This window comes from Aegilops tauschii, chromosome 4 (assembly GCF_002575655.3).
Source record: "Aegilops tauschii subsp. strangulata cultivar AL8/78 chromosome 4, Aet v6.0, whole genome shotgun sequence".
In the NCBI taxonomy this organism is placed as follows: Eukaryota; Viridiplantae; Streptophyta; class Magnoliopsida; order Poales; family Poaceae; genus Aegilops; species Aegilops tauschii.
Genome location: NC_053038.3, coordinates 46,488,551 through 46,509,322, shown reverse-complemented (window position 1 = coordinate 46,509,322; position 20,772 = coordinate 46,488,551). Strand labels below are relative to the sequence as shown.

Below are 20,772 nucleotides of genomic sequence, written 5' to 3'. Positions count from 1 at the left end.
GAGAAGCTCCGCCTGTTCCGCCAGTTGCGCGACAAGCCGGTCGCGCTCTTCAGCCAGCTTGCGGCGCTCCTCCTCCTTAGCGCGCAACGCAGTGTTGGCTTCGCCCAGCTGCTGCTGCAAGAAGAAGGGAAGGCGTCAGTTGCCAACAGAGAAGAGGCAGAGTCGTCGGGGAGATCCGGCCCGACTGTTCAGCAGTCGGCCCGAATCTCAGGGACTACAGCCTGCGGGTGCGCCAGCGCACCCCGCGGAGAAATGAGTCATCAAAATCAACAGAAAGAAGAATAGTCGCCAGGGAGATCCGGCCCAACTGCTCGGCAGACGGCCCGAATCTCGGGGACTACAGCCCGCGGGTGCGCCAGCGCGCCCCCGTAGGAAAAGGAAGAAGACTCACTTCGGCTCTCCGACAAGTCGGCAGCGCGTTGATCCAGCTCCTGGACCTTGGAGTTGAAGGCGGCAACACGAAGGTTATGATAATCCCGCAGCAAGGATATCAGCACTTAGAGCCTGCTAATTAAAGTTCCGAGCCGCCTGCTCAGCAGCCGGCCCGGAACTCGGGGACTACACCCAGTGGGTGCGCTGACGCGCCCCCACGAAGCAGGACAAGAGTTAAAAACGAAGAAGCAAGAGGCATACCCGGATGGCCTCTCGCGATGCCAGATACGCCTTGTTGCAGTTCTTGATGGCGTCGGCTTCAACGCGGAGTTTGGTTTGAACATCCAACATCGCCTTGTTCAGAGGGCCCGTCCCGCCAACCCGCACCCACCCAGTGGGCGCGGCGCTGGTCGCCTTGGTGTCCGGGATCGAGGAGCTCGCGGCGCCAGTCTCCAGCGGGCGTGGCGCCGAAGCCGCCATTGCAAGTCGGCGACGCATTGGTGTGCCGACCTCAAGAGTCAGGCCCGTCGCCACCTCGTTTTCAGTTGGCGGCACCGGTGGGTCCGCCGGCTGCTCGCCTTGCGCGCTCCCAGACGCCGGCGGTCGAGGCACAATCACGTCCGACATAGCGACGTCGCCGCCGTCCCTCTCCATGACCGGGTGCTCGTCGCCGGCCTCCCGAGTCTGCGCCACGAACTCCGGAGGTGGCGGCGAGGAGTTCAGGGGAGTGATGAAAATCGCCGACTGGCGGTGCGCGGCTTCTTCAGCCTGCTTCTTCGCCACATCGGCGGCCTCGGCCTCCGCCAGTTTCTTCAGGGCGGCGGCCTCCGCCTTCTCTGCCTCCACCTTCTCCAGGCGGGCGGCTTAGAAATCAGCCGCCACCTCCATCGTGAGGTCGGCGGAGACCTCCACCACCACTCGGCCGATCGATCCGGCCACCGACCTCCGGGAGGCGAGGGAGCGGAGCCCTAGATCAAGGGAAACAAAGTGAAGAAACTCAGACAAGATCAACAAGGAAAAAACGAAGGTACGAGGTAAAGGCCGAACTTACGCGGAAACCAGCTGCGGCTTCTTCACCTCCTTGCGGAAGCGGATGGCCTTTGCGGCCGCCTCGTCCCGCTTGGTCGCTGCGGCCAAGCCCTTGGGCTTCTTCGGCCGGCTGCCGAACAAGCTCGGCGCGGCCCTGCGCTTCTTCGCGCCGCCTTGGGCATCCGGTGCGGCAGAAGAGCTCGCGCCCGGCTGGCCGGCTCCTGGCTGGTGGCGCGGGGCGACTTCCCCCGCGTCGTCATCAGGTCAGTCCTCGAGGTTGGCTCCGAGCCTCGAGCCGCCTGCGTTGCCGCCTCCTCCCTCGGCGTCGTCCTCCAAGGCCGCCACCCCCAAGTCGGGGTCGTCGACGTCGCTCTCCGCCGGTCGGGAAGGAATTGGCGCTCCGGCCCCGCGGCACCGGCTGTTGGCTGGAGGAGGGGGCTCTGTTCAAAAGCCGATTGGTCAGGCTGGACCAAACGAACTCGGCAACAAAGAGACAGAGAAAAAAGACAGATGACTTACCATAGGCGGGGGGTTGGCGCGTGAATACGGCTCCTTGCCAAACCGCCACTCCTTTGTGAGCTCGCAGTTCGCAAGATAGTTCACCATGAGAGCTACCTCTGCGTGAGGCATCTCCTTGGTGCACAGCCGACTCGGGTCCCGATGTCCGCTCATCTGACAGATCATGTGAGGGCGGCTCTGGAGCGGGAGCACCCGGCGCGCCACGAAGGCGGATAGCAAGTCGGGCCCGGTCAGGGCCTCCTACTGTGTCAGCACTCGGAGCCGCGCGATGGCGGCGGCTCCAGAGGGCGACAGTGTCCTGGCCCGGTACGACCAGTTGGGCCGCCTCCCAGCCGGCGGGCCGGCTTCGTAAGCCGGCAAGTTGACCCAGTCTCCCTCCGCGAATACGCTCTTCACGTAGAAGTATGACCGCTGCCACATCTTCACCAACTTAATCAGCGAGATGGGGGGGGGGGAACAGATTTTCGGCCGCCGGCCTCCGCACCGCGATGAACGCGCCGCATTGAGCCGGCACGCCCGCGACGAGGGTGCCGAGCTTGATGTAAAAGAACTCCCCCCAGAGCTCGATGGTGGGGAGGACGCCGAGGAAGCCTTCACACAAGGTGACGAAGGCGGACAGCAGCACCATCGTGTTCGGAGTGAGGTGGTGCGGCTGAAGACCGTAGAACTCGAGGAAGGACTTGAAAAAGCTGCTCGCCGGCAGGCCGAGGCTGCGCAGGCAGTGCGAACGGAAGACGACCTGCTCGCCCTCCTCCGGCGCCGGCGAGATATCCCTCTTCGGCGCGAGGCGGACCATCACGTAATCCTTGCCGGGCAACCGCCGCGTCTGGCGGAGGAAATCGATGTGGTCGTCATGAACTTCGGAGCTGTCCCATGCTCCGGAACGCGCCATGGGGGGCGTGGGATTGGAGGATGTGCTCATCGGAGACGACCACCGCAGCGCTCAGCGTGGCTTGGGGGCGCTGCGGCAAGAGGAGGAAGAAGGAGGAAAGAATGGGAAGGAGGGACGCGCGCGCTCCGCGGCTCCCCCTCCTCCCCCTACTTATAGGCCTACGGGCTGTGAAGCCGAGGGGGCAATCGTGGGATTTACTGCGCCCACGACCCCACGCCCCCACGTTTATCGCGCGAGTTACTGCGTGTAGTAACTCCGCGGGAAACTCAACCGCCCACCTCGGCCGCAGCGGATCCGCTCGCGTGCCGAGGCGTGGTAGTGGCGGGCCCCGCCAGCAGGCGCGTCCCATCGCGGCATGGGTTGGCAGACTGGCCCGGCCGCTTGACGCCACGTGACATGCCCACAACGGGCGGCGGCCTGGAGGCTTAGCTAGCACGCCACTTGGTTCCCGCCGACGCATTCAAAGTTTGGATAAGTGAGACTGGACAAGGCCGACTCCCACCAGTCGGCCCGACAGAAGTCGGACGAAGCTCCACCTTAAGCACTTGGAGAAAGAAACTGCTGAGGCTTCTGGGCTGCTCAGCCGCGGCACCTCACCAGCTTCGGGGACTACCGTCGGAGTAATGGGCCACGGGTAGGCTAACCCGAGAACCAGAACCTTTAAGGACATCGGGGCAGGCTGCGCCCCTCAAGGCACCAAGACGAAGTGCCGCCTTCTGGTGGCCGGCTGAAGGAATAGCCGGCTGCCCGTAAACGGCGAGTTCCAGAGGCCGACATCAAGACAAGCTGACCCCTAGCGGGTGGCTTCCAGAGAAGCCGGCCCCTAGCAGTCGACCCGAGGCGTCAACGACGCCTGCGCCCCCATCAAGGAAGACAAGACAGGGAGTGGCTACAGTACATCCCATCCCTCCCAAAATCCTGGGATGGGCGTGGCCACAGTGCACCGTACCGGCGGAGATCTCCGCCCGGCGCGGCACTGTTGCCACTCCACCCCTGACGTCACCACAAGCAGGCGGAGCCCTGCTCCCACGACGGCCTGTCGGTACGGCCCAAGGACGACGGGCCCCACCAGTCAGCGAGAGCCCGGATGACGGCCAGAGCCCCACCAGTCGGACCCGAGGGAGGCCGGCCTCCAGTAGTCGGCCCGCCCCTTCCTCGGGCCCCACGCGCCATTAACCAGACGAGACGCAGAGTGGCTACAGTAATCGCCCGCCAGGCAGCGGAGCTGTAACCACACTCCACTGACCGTGCCTGCGTCGTCAGCATCATGGCAATAGTGATCAGCCGCCGACAAGACCCGTGAGCAGCGGGGGCGGCCTGTCGGCCCCGTACCAGACCAGTCGGCGGGGCCCACCAGGCGGCGGGCCCCACCAGACGGTGGAGAAGCCGGCAAATAGAGAGACTGACAGCCGGGTCCTACACCCGGCCGGATTACCATTGTACCCCTGGGGGGTAGGCCTATATAAACCCCCAGGGCACCCATGCAAAGGGTTCCAAACCTGTTAGAACTAGACCAACCCATAGAGAATGGAGAGAGCTAGCCTTGCCTTCTCCTACCCCCAGCATACAGCTCGAGGAGCACCATTGTATTCACTTGTGCCCTAGTGATCATGCGGCAGAGCAGGACTAGGGGTGTTATCTCCTAGGAGAGCCCCGAACCTGGGTAAAGTGCACCGGCGTTCGTGTCTACGCCTTATCCCGCTTCCAGGCACCGGACGTTGTACTCGCTCCCACCATGATAAGCCATCCATTGGCATATGTCGCACCCAACCCCCGACAGCGCCGCCGAGAGCCCAGCGCCCGCCACTGCTTGCCGAGGACCGCCGCCGCGCGCCCCGAGCGGACTCCCACGCACACCAGGGGAAACCGCGAGCGTGAGCCCTGCCGTCGCCCCCAAGCCCGCGCCGGCGCGCCCCGCCTCCAGCGCGCCGCCAACAACTGCCCCGATCCGCCCGCGCCAGATCTAGCGAGCCGTGGGAGAAGAGATCCCGCCGCCGCCGACGCTGACCGGGCTTTGCCCGGCGGCGCGCCCCGGCGGCGGCGGGGAGCAGAGGTCGGGGGAGGGACGAGGACGCGGCGGCGCTAGGGTTCCCCCCGGTCGCCGTGCAGGGGCGACACGGGAGGAGAGTCGGGCTAGGGGGTGAGTCCTTTAACTCCATCCTGGTCCAATCCTAGCTAATTCGTCTACCTCCTCTCTTGTTATTAATTGGAGTGTCTGTTAATTGTGTCGGAACTCAGAGGAACAGATCATTTGTTCTGCAGACATAACAGTTCTTAGTTGGATACAATCATTGAAAAATAGCACACATGGCGAACATTTTTTGTTGGCATTTGTAGTAGTTGTAGTTGCACAGATAACTGTTCTAAGTTGGATACAGTCATTGAAAATTGCACACATGGCGATTTTTTTGTTAGCATCTATAGTAGTTCTAGTTGCACACATAGTTGTTTTCAGTTGGACATGATCATTGAAAAGTTGCACACACGATGATCATTTTTGTTGGCATCTATAGTAGTTCTAATTGCACACATAATCGTTCGTAGTTGGATACGATCATTGGGGATTGCAGACACGACGATCATTTTTTGTTTGTGGTAGTTGCACACTCTTATCGGCATAGTTGGCATGCGCAGTAGTTGTACTTGCACACATAGTTGACTGCGGGAGGTGCACATGCGTGTCGGCATAGTCGCACACGCTCGACCGCAGTGGTGCACAGTTTTGTCGACGTAGTTGCTCACACACGACTGCGTGGCAGTGTGGCATAGTCGCACATGCCGACCACGGTAATGCACATTCTCGTCGGCATAGTAGCTCACGCACGGCCGCAGAGTTGCACATTCTTGTGGGCATAGTCGCATACTTGTGGCCGTGGAGTTGCACACTCTTGTCCGTATAATCGCACACGCATGGCCATGGAGTTGCATACTCTCATCTACATTGTCGCACACACATACCATGGAGCTCGCGTCCGCGTAGTCACATATGCACGAACGCGGGAGGTGCACACGCATGTCTTAGTCGCACACGTGCGACCATGGAGCTGTGTACTCTCGTCAGCGTAGTTGCTCATGCACAACTGCAGGAGTTGCACACGCGTGACGGCATAATCACGCATGCACGACCACAGCGATGCAAACTCTCGTCGGCATAGTGGCTCATGCACTGCCGTGGAGTTGCACACTGTCGTTGGCATAGTCGCACACGTGTGGCCGCGGGGTTGCACACTCTCGTCTGCATAGCCGCACACGCATGACCATGGGGTTGCACACTGTTGTTCGCATAGTCGCACACGTAAGACCACGAAGTTGCACACTTTTGTTCACATAGTCGCACACGCATGGCTGCGGAGGGTGCACATGCGCGTCAACATACTCTCACACGCGTGACGGCGGAGGTTCAAATCCCATCGGCGTAGTAGCTCACACATGACTGCAAGGGTTGCACACGCGCGGTGACTTAGTCGCACGTGCATGACCACAGATTTGCACACTCTCGTCGGAGTAGTAGCTCACGCACGACCACGTAGTTGCACACTCTCGTCAGCATACTCGCACGAGCGAGACTGCGGAGTTGCACACTCTTATCCACATAGTCATACGCGCACGCCACGAAGGTGCACACGTGTGTCGGCCCAGTCGCACACACGCGACCAGAAAGGTGCGCACTCTCGTCGACATAGTAGCTCACGCACAACTGCGGGAGTTGCACACGTGCGGCGCATAGTCAAACATGCAGGATCACGGTGTTGCATGCTCTCGTTGGCATAGTAACTCATGCACAGCCGTGTAGTTGCACACTTTTGTGAGGCAGTTGCACCTTACAGGGCTTGTAGTTGCACATATATAAAGTTTGTCGGAATGTACTCATATGAGATCTTGTTTCGAACAGCTCGCTGTGGGGCCTTCAACCGCGAAAACGGATATCAATTTCGATGTCTGATTTAAAAGTTATGGCTTTTTCAAATTTTCAAAGCAAAAACAAATGACAGACATGAAGAGGACCACAAGATGGTGTAGATGATCGTTTTTTCCGAACGAATGATGAGTGCACGATGCTAGATGCACATGCATGCACATGGGGACCAGCAGGCTAGCCCGTCTGGTGAGAAAGAAGGCTACAGACACCACAAAGAAACAACGCGCTATGGTGTTTTCTAATCCGAGAGAAGGGGACAGAAAATTTCCTAAAAAGTTCGGCCGCCCGGGAGTGCTAGTGGGCACACAGCCGCCCGCTAGACACGTCCTTGATTAATGGTATTTCTTACCGATCCTCTAAAATTTAAGTGCCACCGAATGCATTTCTCTTCTTTCTTTCTTTTGCAAACTTTGTTTTCTTCCGGTCTATTGTTGGCATCTTCGTCAACTTCGTCCTCCTCCTCAATGGATATGCTCAACCTTTACCTCTTTGGAGTGGCCTCCGCAATTATTTGGATCCACTTCTCGTTCTTGCATAGCTCTTTGTAGCAATGATGCAAAGTGACGGACTTGTGGCCGAACTTGGTGTTCCGATGCTTGAATAGCTCTTCTATGTAGGGGCCATACTCCGCCACTTGCACACCACTCGGTGGAGCATGATTCAGTTGGTCGATGCAATCGGTTGCATTGGTAATGAATGGTGCCCAACGATGCCCAAGAGAACCTTGGGTACGGGTTGATCGCACATCCACGGAGTTGTTGTAGTGGTTGGTAATCCTCTCCCAAAACATGGTCTTGGTTTGATCCCTTCCGATCGTTGCACACATGGAGATGGCGCACCAAGCGTCGCAAAGCGTAATGCCCTCCTTTTGGTTGTAGTTTTGGATGCGGCACCTTGGGACCTTGGTGCTTGCTTCGGTCACCTCCACAACCTCCTTATCCTCGGCCACCACCTCTTAGGCGTCCTCCTCCATGTCTTGGGTGGCCGAATGATCCCAAAGCGAGTCATAGTTGAGATCATCAAGGCCAATGACGGCCCAGGACTCCAACGATGTGAGGGACTTTGCCGTGTTCATCTCCGCACTACAATATCAAAGCAAACACTATCAACAATCATTACCGATCACCAACAATCACAATCGGATACCACCACGACGAGAGGTTTTTATTATTATCTTGTTGGCATTTCATCAAGCACTTGGCGGCCGCGATTCTTGTTGCCTACTACGGCCGCCGCTCGGCCGTATGGGCTGCTGGAGTTGAAGGACGAGGCGCCGCTTTGGCCTTCTTCATCTTATTCTTCACGGCCGCCTCCACGAGCGCCGCCGTCGCCGTCGACTTTCGAGCATGTTTGCCTCTGGTAGGTACGGCGGGAAGGCGGCGTGCCGTTGCGGGAGAGGCGGTGGCCTCCCCGGAGACCATTGGAGCAGTTGGAGGAGGAGCTTGGACGCGGTGGGTCTTCTTCATACCTAACCTCTTCTTCTTCGGCCACGGCGCGTGGGTGGTTTCCAGCGGCGAAAAGCCGGCGCCGGTGGCTGGCGGGGTGGGCGAACGGGCCGGGCTATCCATTTCGTCCTGCCCGGCGGTTGTGGGTGGCGGCGGCGGGGCGTGGCGGCTGCGTCGGCAGGAGGCAGTGCGGCGCGGGAGGGGCGAGAGGGAGAGGCGCCACTCTTACTCGACCGCGGCGGGATAGAGTGAATTTAGGGAGATTTCAGGGAGAATAGGAAGGTGGAGTAAAATTGTACTCGGTTAAATTTTTGAAGGGATCGGCTAGGTGCGCCGTAAGGGAGTAGGGATCGGTTAGCAATGCCCTAAGAGCATCTCCAATAGATGGTCCAAATTTTGACGGTCCAAAACCGGAGATGTAAATTTTGGACCGCCAAAAAGTGTGTTTTGGAGCTCCGGAAGAAGGCCAACTCCAACAGATGGTCCAAATTCATGGTCCAAGAGAGCAACTCCAATAGACGGTCCAAATTCATGGTCCAAAACCGGCCAGCAGCCGCCCGGCTGCTGTTCAGCCGCTGTCCAGCCACTGTACAGCCGCACATATTTCAAAATAACATAAAAAAATTCATGTCCACAATATCAAATTATTACATAGTTCTTCAGATCCAGGAGATGCAATGCAACACAAATACAACATAGTTTTGCACAATACAACATAGTTTTGAACAAACAAATAATGAATCTATGCGGATCTTTCGCCATGCCATTTCCAATGCTCTTCCATCAAATCTTTCTGGAGTTGGTCATGCACATCGCTATCTCTAATCTCGCTGTACACCTTCATGAAACGTCTGATGCGCTCCTCTTTGCGCATGGGGTTAACACGAATGCCCATCAACTGATAGAAGTTGTAATCTAAATTTTTTCCACGCTCGTTCTCAACGATCATGTTATGCATGATCACGCAAGCGGTCATGATGTACCAAAGGATCTTTTGATCCCAAAATCTAGATGGTCCACTGTGCTTCGGTTTCTTCCTCTTGTGCATGGCCACTAGCATAGCAATCTCCTCTTCTTCATGCAAATCAAATTCCTCGTCCGACGATGAATCATCCACGAAAGAGGAGTCAACCGAGCTCATCTACAATGCACACAGCCACCGTTAAACATACTATCCAATCCCAAGTTAAATCATCAAGTTTTGTCATTTTTTTACCTTGGGGAATTCCGTCAAACACCTTGTGCGCGCGGTGGAAGAAGATGGCCGCCGGTTAGATTGGTTGCTGCGGACGGCTGCGGTCGGCTCCGGACGGCGGCGGTGATAAGAAATGAGGTTGGAGGCCGGCCAAGAGGAGCTTGGCGGGTGCGAAGACTAGTTCGGCAGCCGGGCAGAGGGCTTGGTGCGGCGATCGTGCGACCGGCGCAACGGCCGTGGACAGGCTAACGGCCGACGGGAGGAGGTCGGCGGCAGGCTAAGCCCCGGCGGAGGCCTACCGCGGCAGCCGGACCGCCGGAGGGGCCGAATCCCACGCCGGCTGCCACCCGATTCGGCGGCGTCCGGGCGGCGGCGGGGAGGCGACTGAGGCGACGGCGGCGGAGGGCGGCGGCAGGGATGTGGGGTGGTGGCGGCGCCAACGGCGAGGTTTTGGGCAGTCGCGACGGCGGATTCCGGCCGGCTGTTCTTCGGGCGGGCGGACGGGAGCGGGCGGGAAAGGAAATGAAGTGGCGGTTGGGCGTTCGCGGGTGGCGGCTGGTTTTGGACCAGATGCATCTCGTGATGTATATTTGCACCGCGAGGTGTTGTATTTTACATCACGAGGAGGCCGCGGTCCAATTTTTTTGGGACAATTGCATTTTTACCCCTAGTTGGTTCCTACCCACGGGTTTTGCCCTTACTTTTCGAGCCTGCTCAGTTTTGCCCTTACCTTTTCCGTCGAGGTCCCTCGAATGCCCTTTGACTGTTTGACCAAAACTTTAAAAATTCATAACTAATTCATATGAACTCAAAAAAATGCAAATAAGATATCCAAATGTTCAGATAAACATTACCTTTATGTGCATATCATTTGCATTCAGGACAAAAGCACCCTTTAAACTACCTGAGCTAATTAATGTTATTAACATTATTAAAAATAAAAAGGTATAAACAATATGTTTTCATGAATAAAAATTACATGCAAATGTAGGTGATGTTTTCTGAACATCCTGATATCTTATTTGCATTTTTCTGAGTTTGTATCAACTTGGTATGAAGTTTCCAAATAATGGTCAAAGTCGTTAGAACATTCTTAACAAGATGATACGGACTCAGAAAAATGCAAATAAGATATCTGGATGTTCAGAAAACATCACCTACATTTGCATGTAATTTTTATTCATGAAAAAAATATTGTTTATACCTTTTTATTTTTAATAATGTTAATAACATTAATTACCTCAGGTAGTTTAAAGGGTGCTTTTGTCCTGAATGCAAATGATATGCACATAAAGGTAATGTTTATCTGAACATTTTGATATCTTATTTTCATTTTTCTGAGTTCATATGAATTAGTTATGAATTTTTAAAGTTTTGGTCAAACGGTTAAAGGGCATTCGAGGGACCACGACGGAAAAAGTAAGGGCAAAACTGAGCAAGCTCGAAAAGTAAGGGCAAAACCCGTGGGTAGGAACCAACTAGGGGTAAAAATGCAATTGTCCTAATTTTTTTTTTGCATATGGACCATCTGTTGGAGCAGCGTTTTTGCCCCAGACGGTCTAAAAGTTAGGTATTTTTATATATGGACCATCTATTGGAGATGCTCTAAGCCAACTACAACGGTTAGATGAGCAATCAAGTATTCTAAAAAAAAAACAGATGAGCAATCAAATATAAAAATGTTTTCTGTTTTATTTGCCTGACAGAGCTCCAGCAGGACCTGGGGTTATTTCAAACTGAAACATGAAGTGCATTAGCTTTAAATTAAGGGCGATGCTAGGCGCCGGCGCACCGGCCGGACGCTTCGGCCGGTCCAACCCTAGCCGTCAGATCGGCCCGTTCCGATCCGTTGGATCATTATCCAACCAGGGCGTCGTCTTCCTGTCGCGAGCGCGGACGGGGAAAGGAACCCCGTCTCGCCGCCCGTCTTCGCCGGCCGCCCCACGCTCCGGCACTCAGCTCGCCCCGCCCGCTCGCCGCCCCGGCCGCCGGTTGGAGCTGACCGCTCGCTGCCTCGGCCGCCCGTCGGAGCGCCATGGATGCAGCTCCGCGACTCAACTCGTCCAAGTCCGCTCGCCGCCCCGACCGCCCGTCGGGGCCGCCCCGCGCTCCGGGACTCAGCTCGCCCCGACCGCTCGCTGCCCCCGCTGCTCGTCAGAGTGCCATGGATGCAGCTCCGCCTCACCGATGATTGGTTCCAGCAAAAAACAAAGATGCCCCGTGGTAGCATTTTCCCGTGTCAGTCGTAGCAAATGAAGACAACCGTTGCAGCAAAAAAAATCCATCGGCGTCGCCATTGTAGCAAACATGTTAATCGGATGTAGCAAAACACATCGCCAATGGTAGCAAAAAACGAGGTTGTTGCAACAAAAAATGTTCGTCCTCGTCGTCGCCGGTCACACCTCAGTCGCAAAAAAGTACCATGGCCGCATGAATGGATGTAGCAAAACACACAGACGGTAGTAGCAAAAAATTGACACGGTTGTAGCTTTCCCCCTCTACGGTGGAAGCTTTTCTGTAAACGATTGAAACTTTTTTCGTTTTGAGCAGCGCCTGGGTGAAAAATTCATCTCTCGTTCGGTTGAAGCTTTTTTCATCGAAGGTTGTAGCATTTTTTTATGTAGACGGTTGTAGCTTTCCTCGATGGCACTGAACGCTTGCAACTTTCTGTATATCCGATGTAGCAAAACTCGGCGCCGGTTGTAGCTGAGTGGTGTGCCGGTTGTAGCAAAATGTGATACAGGTTGTAGCATGTAACAAAAAAGCGTGATGTCTAGTGTTTGCTCGCGATGACGATGACGCCGTTTTGCTGCAACAGTAGTAGATTTTTGCTACCACCGGCGATTGAATTTGCTACAACCGGTTCTAACAAAAAATCATCGTGGGGTGTAGTCTGCCATGGCTGGGGAGGCTCGAGCGCTGCAAGGTCTGGCAAGGGGCGGCCGGGGCGGATTCCAGGGAGAGGCAGAGGGGCGGATTCTGGGAAGAGGCAGAGGGGTAGTAGTCCGGTGAGGGGCGGCCGCAGGCGGACGAGATCCGGCGAGGGGCGGCCGCATGCGAACGAGATCCGGCGAGGGGCGGCCGCACGCGAACGACATCCGGCGAGGGGCGGCCGCACGCGGATGACAAGGCGCTCTTCTCTGGCGGCGGCGATCGAAGGAGCCCGCTGGTCGCTTGGCCGGCGCGTGGTGCCTGCCGGCGCTGGTGCCCTCCTGCGCTGCGCGAGGAGGAGGGAGCAACTAATTGGATTGAGGCCGAACACGTGGCACAACATCTATCCTTGATTCTGAAGAGATCCAACGCGCAGAGCGAGTCCGGCGGAACGGTTCCGCCGGCAGTCCGGATACAAACGTTTCCCTTAAATTAAAGCCTCTGAATTATTTTGCTGCTACTCCACCAGGAAAGTGCAGGGCAGGTGCAGGGCTTCAAGAACCAAAAGACGCCGCCGGAGTCAATGCGATGGCCGTGCTCGTGGCTACCACGTCCTCCTCGAGTACCTCTCCCCGTCCGACCTCGCCCGCGTCCCCGCCTCGGGGAGGCTCGTGACCGCGCTCTTCCAGACCACCAGCCGCGCGGCCTCCGACCTCGGCGTCGTCAACCTCACGGCCGCAGGCTCCGCCATCGTCGTCCGTTCCCCCGCGCTGTCGGCTCCCGGGTCGAACGCCACCGACCTCGGCGCCGTCACCAGGGAGCCGTACAACACCAGCGTGCTCGCCGTGGGCTGCCTCATCGTGCCCTCCGGCTTCGACACCACCGCGTCCGGCTCCGAGAGCCGCCCGTCCCCCGTGGTCAACATCACCGACGCGCGCGGGTTCAACGTGGCCGCCTCCATGCTCGAGGCCTCTGGCGTGGCGGACGACTTCGAGGCCGAAGAGCGGGGCGCCGGCATCACCATCTTCGTCCCCACCGACGACGCGTTCGTGGCCCTCCCCGCCACCGACCGCCTCCAGTCCCTCCCCTCCGACTGCAAGGCCGTGGTGCTGCACTCCTACCACCCGCTCGGGTCCCTCAGTCCATCGTGAACCCCGTCCAGCCCACGCTCGCCACCGAGTGCAATGAGGCCGGCCGCTTCATGCTCAATATCACGCGCTTCAACGGCTCCGTCGCGATCGACACCGGCGTCGTGCAGGCGTCCCACACCTGCACGGTGTTCGACCAAAATCCCGTGGCGATCTTCGCCGTCTCCAAGGTCCTGCTGCCCAAGGAAATGTTCGGCCGCGGGAATACCGCAAGCCCGAGAGCTGCGGCGCCTCCGGCGACCATGACGCCAGACCTCTCCGATGGCCTGCGAACGCCGCCGACGAAGCTGTCGTCCCCGCCGGCCCTGCGTGGCCAGGACAACTAGCCATCGTCGGCAACGGCAAGAGACGCGAACTGGTGGTGTATAGAGTTGGTCTCTGGTATGAGATCCAGGTGGTACCTTTGCTTCCTCAATTTTCCCTTCTTCTTTTACCATTTCCCCTCTTGTTTGATCGAAACTGAATGTGTGCACCGGCATTGGATTTGGCGAGAGAATTCCGTAGAGACCATTGTAGCAGTGGTAGGCATTATTTTTGGTTTCTTCACTTGATTAGGAAAATAATAATATGCATTCCCTTTGTTCAATTCCGTTGATCCTTGCACCAAAGCTGACATTTAGCATACTGGGGATAGAAAGACAGGTGAGCGGGAATGAGCTGGCCAGCTGCGAACGCGGTCTGGCCGTCAACCCGGGTGATAGTTTGTAAGAGTTGATCTTGGGATATAATTCATCCTTTGTTTCCAAAAAGTGCAATACACCCTTGCGATCTTGGATTGCATTTCTGGCTGGATTCACTTATATGTAGCTCATTGCTACTAGGTGTATACACAGTCTGGAGAGTTGCTCTGTTCAGAATTTCAGATACCTCATGACTGACTGACCGAGCCTAACCACCTTATACAATTAGGCTGTAGGTAGGGTGTCAGTATGGTTATTCACTGTTGCTCTGGGAAGTAAGAGCATCTACACCCGGGCGTCCCAAATCCTCCTCAAACGTCCGGGCGGTCCGCCTGGTCACTGACTGGTCACGATTTTTCGACTCAGACATACGCCACAAACGCCCGGGCTGACCGGCATCCCTCATATCCAGCTTAAATATGGGGCGGATATAGGGCGCCCAGGCGCGCCCGTCACGTCGGACCCGCCCATGCTGGCCCACTCGACCCCATATATATTTCTCCCCATCTGCTCGCCGGACCAAACCCTAACCACTTCACTCCCCTCTCCTCCGCCACCCGTGATCACCTTCGGCGGTTTTTGGCCTTCTCCGGCATGGCAGGCAGCGGATATGACTCCGGCCAGTCCGGATCTGTCGACTGGGGTGTCATTCCGTGCGGTGCGGGTTGGATGAGGCAATGACGGTTCGCATTGCACTTAGCCGCTCCAGGAAGGACAGCGCCTGGCCGACTGATGGATCTGTCAGCCGCAACTCCATAGCGTCGGCTCAACGGGCGCTCGGGTCCTCGGGGGCTGGATCCTCGCGGTCTAGGCAGCCGGAACCCTTCTCCTTCCCCATCACCCGCTGGGCAGACTATGAGTCCCATCGGGGACGGGCGGCCCGCCGTCGGAAGGAGAAGATAAGGGCCGTCGAGGCCCGTATCACGGTGGAAAATGGCAGCGGCGAAGGCGGCTGATGCGGCGGCACGGGCGGCCACAGAAGAGGAAGCCATCCGCGCCCGCATTGTGAAGAAACAACAACGGAGGAACACGCGCGCCCTCGCTCGAGAGCAGAATCGCGGTCCGTGCCATGGTCGGACTGCCATCGAAGGAGGAGAAGGGGGACATTGACGGCGAGGACAGCTCCGGCGACAAGCAGATCTGGCTCGATCCGTACAACGTCTTCGACCGGTAGTTCCGCGAGAAGGCCGAGAAGGACAAGGGCAACCGTGGATGAACTCCACCATAGCCTAACATGCCAAATTTTGGTAGTTCGATGTCATGTTTAGTTAGTAGTGATGGAGTAGCCGGACGATGTGTGTCCATCGACGTAGTTGTATGAGTTTGTATGGATTTAAGATATGATAATTGAGTTGTCCGGATGTGGATTAGATTATTTGAGGGGTGCCCGTTCAGTGCCCGCAGACGTGTCCGCGAGCGTTTGAGGGGCCGAATTTGTCCATCGCAGCTATAGATGCTCTAAGTAGTCACAAGTCACAGGCACCTTCTTCAGATCTCATAGTTCCATAAGGTAAATGCACAGCTACTCAACCCTGCAAAGGTGTTGCACTTTGTGCTCTGTGTCATACACATGAGCCATTGTGGCTACTTGCTTGTTCCTTAATATTTTTTGACCAAATAGTGGATTCAACTGTACTATGACATCCTAGTATATGTTTTGCTGTTGTACTCTTTTCTTATTAAGTTTTGGCTTCAAACTTGTGTGCACAGTGTTTTTTGTTTACTTGAAGTCGTAAGTAAACAAAATACTATCATGTTTTGACAGGAACTTGCTGGCATTATCAAACTTTCTGTATATTCCAGTTTTAGTCTTTTTGAGTTATAACTCACCCTTTGTTTCAAAAAATGGTCTAAAAAAATGCAATCATTTCTTGAATAATATCCATGCAAGGATAAACTTATCCATTGTCTCCAAAAGTTGCACCCTTGTGATAGTTTGTACGAGTTGATCCTAGATCATGCATGTTTGTTAAGGAAGATCTACCAAGAAAAAACATTTGGACTTCTACTCAACTCCTTTTGTCAGTAGTACAAAATAACTTACTGGCGAGTTTACTACTCAATAAGGGCATCTTTAGTGAGACCCGCAAAACTCCGGTATATGTTTGATCGGACACGTTTGTTGATTTTTGCAATTTAATGGAGACCTGTATCTGGTTCAAATTCTGGTATTTGATAGACACACATGAGGCGATGTGCAGGGGTCCGGACATCGTGCAAGCCAACGAAAACGCACCAGGTGCCCTCTCTCTCTCTCCAAGCCGCGTCGCCCCGCGCAGCCACCACTGCCTCCAGCCGCCGCTCGAGTGGGCCCTCGTCGTGGATGCGCACAACGTGGCGGTTGCGGCGTCGAAGCCCTCCGGCGAGGTGCGGAAGATGTGGCCGGCGGTCAACGCGTTTGTGGCTGGCCGCCCGGCGCATCTCCCCGGCCACGCCGCGCCCGCGGAGCTCGGCCTCCTGATGCGCGCCTCCGTCGGCGCGCCTAACACCGCCCGGTCGCTCGCTGCTGCGGACGGACATGTCTCCACGCGAAGTGGCGCGAGGTAGAGATGGGCAGAGGAGGAGGAGGCCACCAAGGCGAGCGCGAGCGCGTGCACAGACAACCTGCTCGTGCTCGACCGCAGCCACAGCCAGCAGGACGCGAGCGCGGAGTAGCTCCATCGGCGGGCGGCGTGCGCGCATGGCGGGACTCACGCTGGTGCTCGGCTGCTCCGTGGCTGCTATTTCTATTCGTTGGCATGAAGCTGGCCATCGCGGCAGCCATGTGTGGTCTCTTTTGCTAGTAGGTATTTGCGCAGATCAATCAAGTAGCTTCGTTGCTTGGAAAGCCAGCTTCGTACGTGTAGTCCTGCAGCAAGCTCGGTCGCCGGCGTGTGAGGGGAGGCTCCCCGCGTCCCTCGCTGCGCCAGGGGAGGTCGCCGTGTCCGCGCTGGCTGCGTTGGTGGCCACGCTCGTCGACCTGCGATGCAGCAGCCGTGCCCGGCGCTGCGTCCGTGGCCGCGCCCACCCCTCGCCCGCGGGCGGAGCGATCTTGAGCGTGCCGGCGGCGAGCACGGCAAGCGTGAGGACGACCAGCACTACATGAACCGGATTTATTTTGGGTGCCGCACATTTACTGTTCGATGAAATGCTGGAGAAATACGGAAGTTAGCGTTGGATGGCTACCTCCTACATTCTGTCCGACATAAAAACGAACATATACCGGAGACATTTGCGGGTCGGGCGATGGAGATTCCCCAAGTGAGCACCATCTCTACCTCGGTAAAACAGAAAAGCAAAAACCATGCTCAGACCTGGGACGTACTGTTCAGATTGACGAAGCATTTACCATACAGTTTTGCTATGTCTCAGTCGACTTAGACTTCGTTATGTCTCAGTCGATGTTATATTCCATTGATCTTGCATTAAGATTCGTAAAAAATGTCTTTTCAGTTTTTTCTTTTTCTTCTCATATACTATATCACTTGAGTGAGACTTGGTTAAGTCTCAGTCGACTGAGACCTAGACACACCCCATATCATATGAACCGAGTAATTTCGTGTTAGGTAAAAGAAAAGAAGTGTAGCACTGTGGGGAGTGTATGCGGAGCGTCTAGATCTTCTCTTCTGGTCAAGATATAGTCAAGATCTTGGAACAAACAGGCTTCTGATCAAGTGAAACTAAAAATGGAGCAAAACATTTATCATAATGATGTTGCTTTAAAAAAAATGTACGTAGTTCATATGCCTTGCCAATCTTCAACCCTAAAAGGAGGGCAACAAAATGTTCATGCAAGAATTGACACTAGTAGAAAAAGGGCCATTTGTCCCGGTTTGTAAGGCCGATCTGTCCCGATTGGAGAACCGGGACTAAAGGGTCGTTACTAAAGCCCTAGGCCTTTAGTCCCGGTTCTTACATGAACCGGGACAGATGGGCCTCCACGTGGCCGCTGCGGCGAGCCCAGGCAGGAGGGCCTTTGGTCCCGGTTGGTGGCACCAACTGGGACCAAAAGGCATCCACGCGTCAGCAGCTGGCATGAGCTGAGGTTTTTTTGAAAGGGGGTGGTTTAGGGGTTTTGGGGGTTAATTTAGGTTGTTAGCTAGCTAATAGAGAGAAGTGTCCTCTCTTATCTCCGTGCTTGGTTTACCAACGCTACTGCTATGCCTAAACATGGCTTAGATTGAAGTGAAGGCAACATGTGGTGCATGTCGAAAATAATACTAATCATAACTTGACCAAGTTTGGATTGTACTACTTTCGACATGCACCACATGCATGTTGCCTTCACTTCAATCCAATCCATGTTCATTTCACCCACTGATATATAATAACTCTTCATGCTCGCATCATGGATCATCATAATAACAAGTCCTACTAATCATCATCATACAACTTCTACTCGTTATTAATAACAAGTCATACAAGATCATCATCCTCATAGTCATCGAACCAACCCTACTTAATTGTTCTTATCACATGATCATCAGTATTAGGTAGGACCTAAATACCATCTTTAAGGTAAAATAGCATAAAACAATATAGACCCTGACTCTCCATTATGGAGAATGGAGATCATCCTGTCTTCAATTCTTGCGCTTCGCTTCCTTTTGCTTCGAAGAACCTTCTTACGACTGTCCATACATTTTTTCCATTCTTTGATTTTCATGTCTCCACTTCTTTTAGAAATCCGATACGAACAAGTGAGATTCGTAGGATGACTTGGCTATATGTTCAAAACATCAAGGCGACCATGCTCATAGATCAGATGAGGCACACAATCATTCGGGATTATCTGTTGAAAAAGATAGTAATAACTTCGTAGTTAGCAATGATGTACTAGTTTTAGAAGTATGCAAAAGATGCACGGATGTCGTAATAGTAAAAAATCTTACCAGGGTATCTCCATAGAAGTTACCGTGGTTCAACACGTGCACTAGTGGAACGTATTGACCATAATGTTGAGGAGTTTGATTATAGATATTGTAATTCTCAAGATTAGTACAAAATGCGATCAGATGATTTTTCTCCTGATAAGTTAATTCGCAGCCATCGGTGTAGTAGGTTCTGTCTACCATCTTCCGCACATTCTTTGAAGAATAAAAATAAGCTATCAATGGAAATAAGCTGTCAACTATTTTGAAATAAACAATATAAATTAGTTAATAACTATGTTTGAGAAACTCACATAACAGTAGAATTGGAGGCGTATCAACAAGGACCCAAATGTCCATATTGTCTTGCTCGATTTCAGGATCACCAAGATCCATGGAGACAAGCATATCCTCATAAAAACCATACATCTTGCAAAGTGCTTCCCAATTTTTGCAACCAAAATGGGTTACGCTCTCAGAATTGTACAGATTTACTTCAAAATCCATACCATGATGGTTCCTTAGGTGAATTTTCTTTGTTTCCATACTTTCATGGTCTTCAAAACCCATCTTCTCCAAGACATAACGTCTTGCATAGCATGGGATAAGCTAGTAGAATTGTAAAAGATGAAAAGTACACGTTGAAATAGTTGAAGTCGTGCTTAATTACAAAAAAACACTTATCGTCGTTGCGTACCGTTTCAACATCGAAGGTCTCCTCGAGCTTAATGCTGAAGCGCCGATCTTCGTCCAACTGAAGGAACCTGTCGCACATACCTCGGTCATCGTGGCACCAGTCGCACTCCCCCAGGAGACTTTCGTCGCCCGAGTACGACATTTCCTATGTTCATAATTCAAAGATTAAACTTGTACAATTAAATATATGTACACAAAAACTAAATTAGAACATTATTATTCATCACGGGTTGACTATCGGTCTGTCGATTCTTTTCTTGAAAACTCTCAGCTCACGTCTTGCATAGTTCTCTCCAATTTTAGCATTCAAAGTAGGAGTAGTTTTCCAATTTGAGCATTCAATAAGCAAAACCAAATCGTAAAATAAAGTAGTATTCAAATTAGCATGCATTCAATTATAAGCAAAACTACATCATCTCTTGCGTCCGTACATCGTCGAATATTATCACTAATACACCTTGAATAGTATCATAAATATAGCATCGGTAATACAGCTAGAACCGTAGCGCCCGACGGGTATCGGCGCGGGCGGTGGACACCCAAAGAGAAGGAACCATCACAGGATCATAGCTCCAGTGAGATCCCTGAAGAACCTGCCAGGTATTGTCGAACCTGCCCTCCAACGCAACCATGTAGCGACGGACGTGCTCGTCCTCCTCGCTGACACGGTGACGTACCACCTCCGCGGTGTCCGGAAGCCTCGTCACCGTCACTGCCACGCGACCGCCACCAAACAAGGATCGGGTCAACGTGAAGGAAATATGCCCTAGAGGCAATAATAAAGTTATTATTTATTTCCTCATATCATGATAAATGTTTATTATTCATGCTAGAATTGTATTAACCGGAAACATAATACATGTGTGAATACATAGACAAACATAGTGTCACTAGTATGCCTCTACTTGACTAGCTCGTTAATCAAAGATGGTTGTGTTTCCTAGCCATAGACATGAGTTGTCACTTGATTAACGGGATCACATCATTAGGAGAATGATGTGACTGACTTGACCCATTCCGTTAGCTTAGCACTTGATCGTTTAGTTTACTGCTATTGCTCTCTCCATGACTTATACATGTTCCTATGACTATGAGATTATGGAACTCCCGAATACCGGAGGAACACTTTGTGTGCTACCAAACATCACAACGTAAC

The 20,772-nt window shown here is 54.0% G+C and overlaps 1 pseudogene; it reads left to right on the top strand.

The window, feature by feature from the left end:
* The first annotated feature begins 11,410 nt into the window (after nt 1-11,410).
* On the top strand, nt 11,411-13,976 carry LOC109761573 (fasciclin-like arabinogalactan protein 4; annotated as a pseudogene).
* Nucleotides 13,977-20,772: the final 6,796 nt, after the last annotated feature.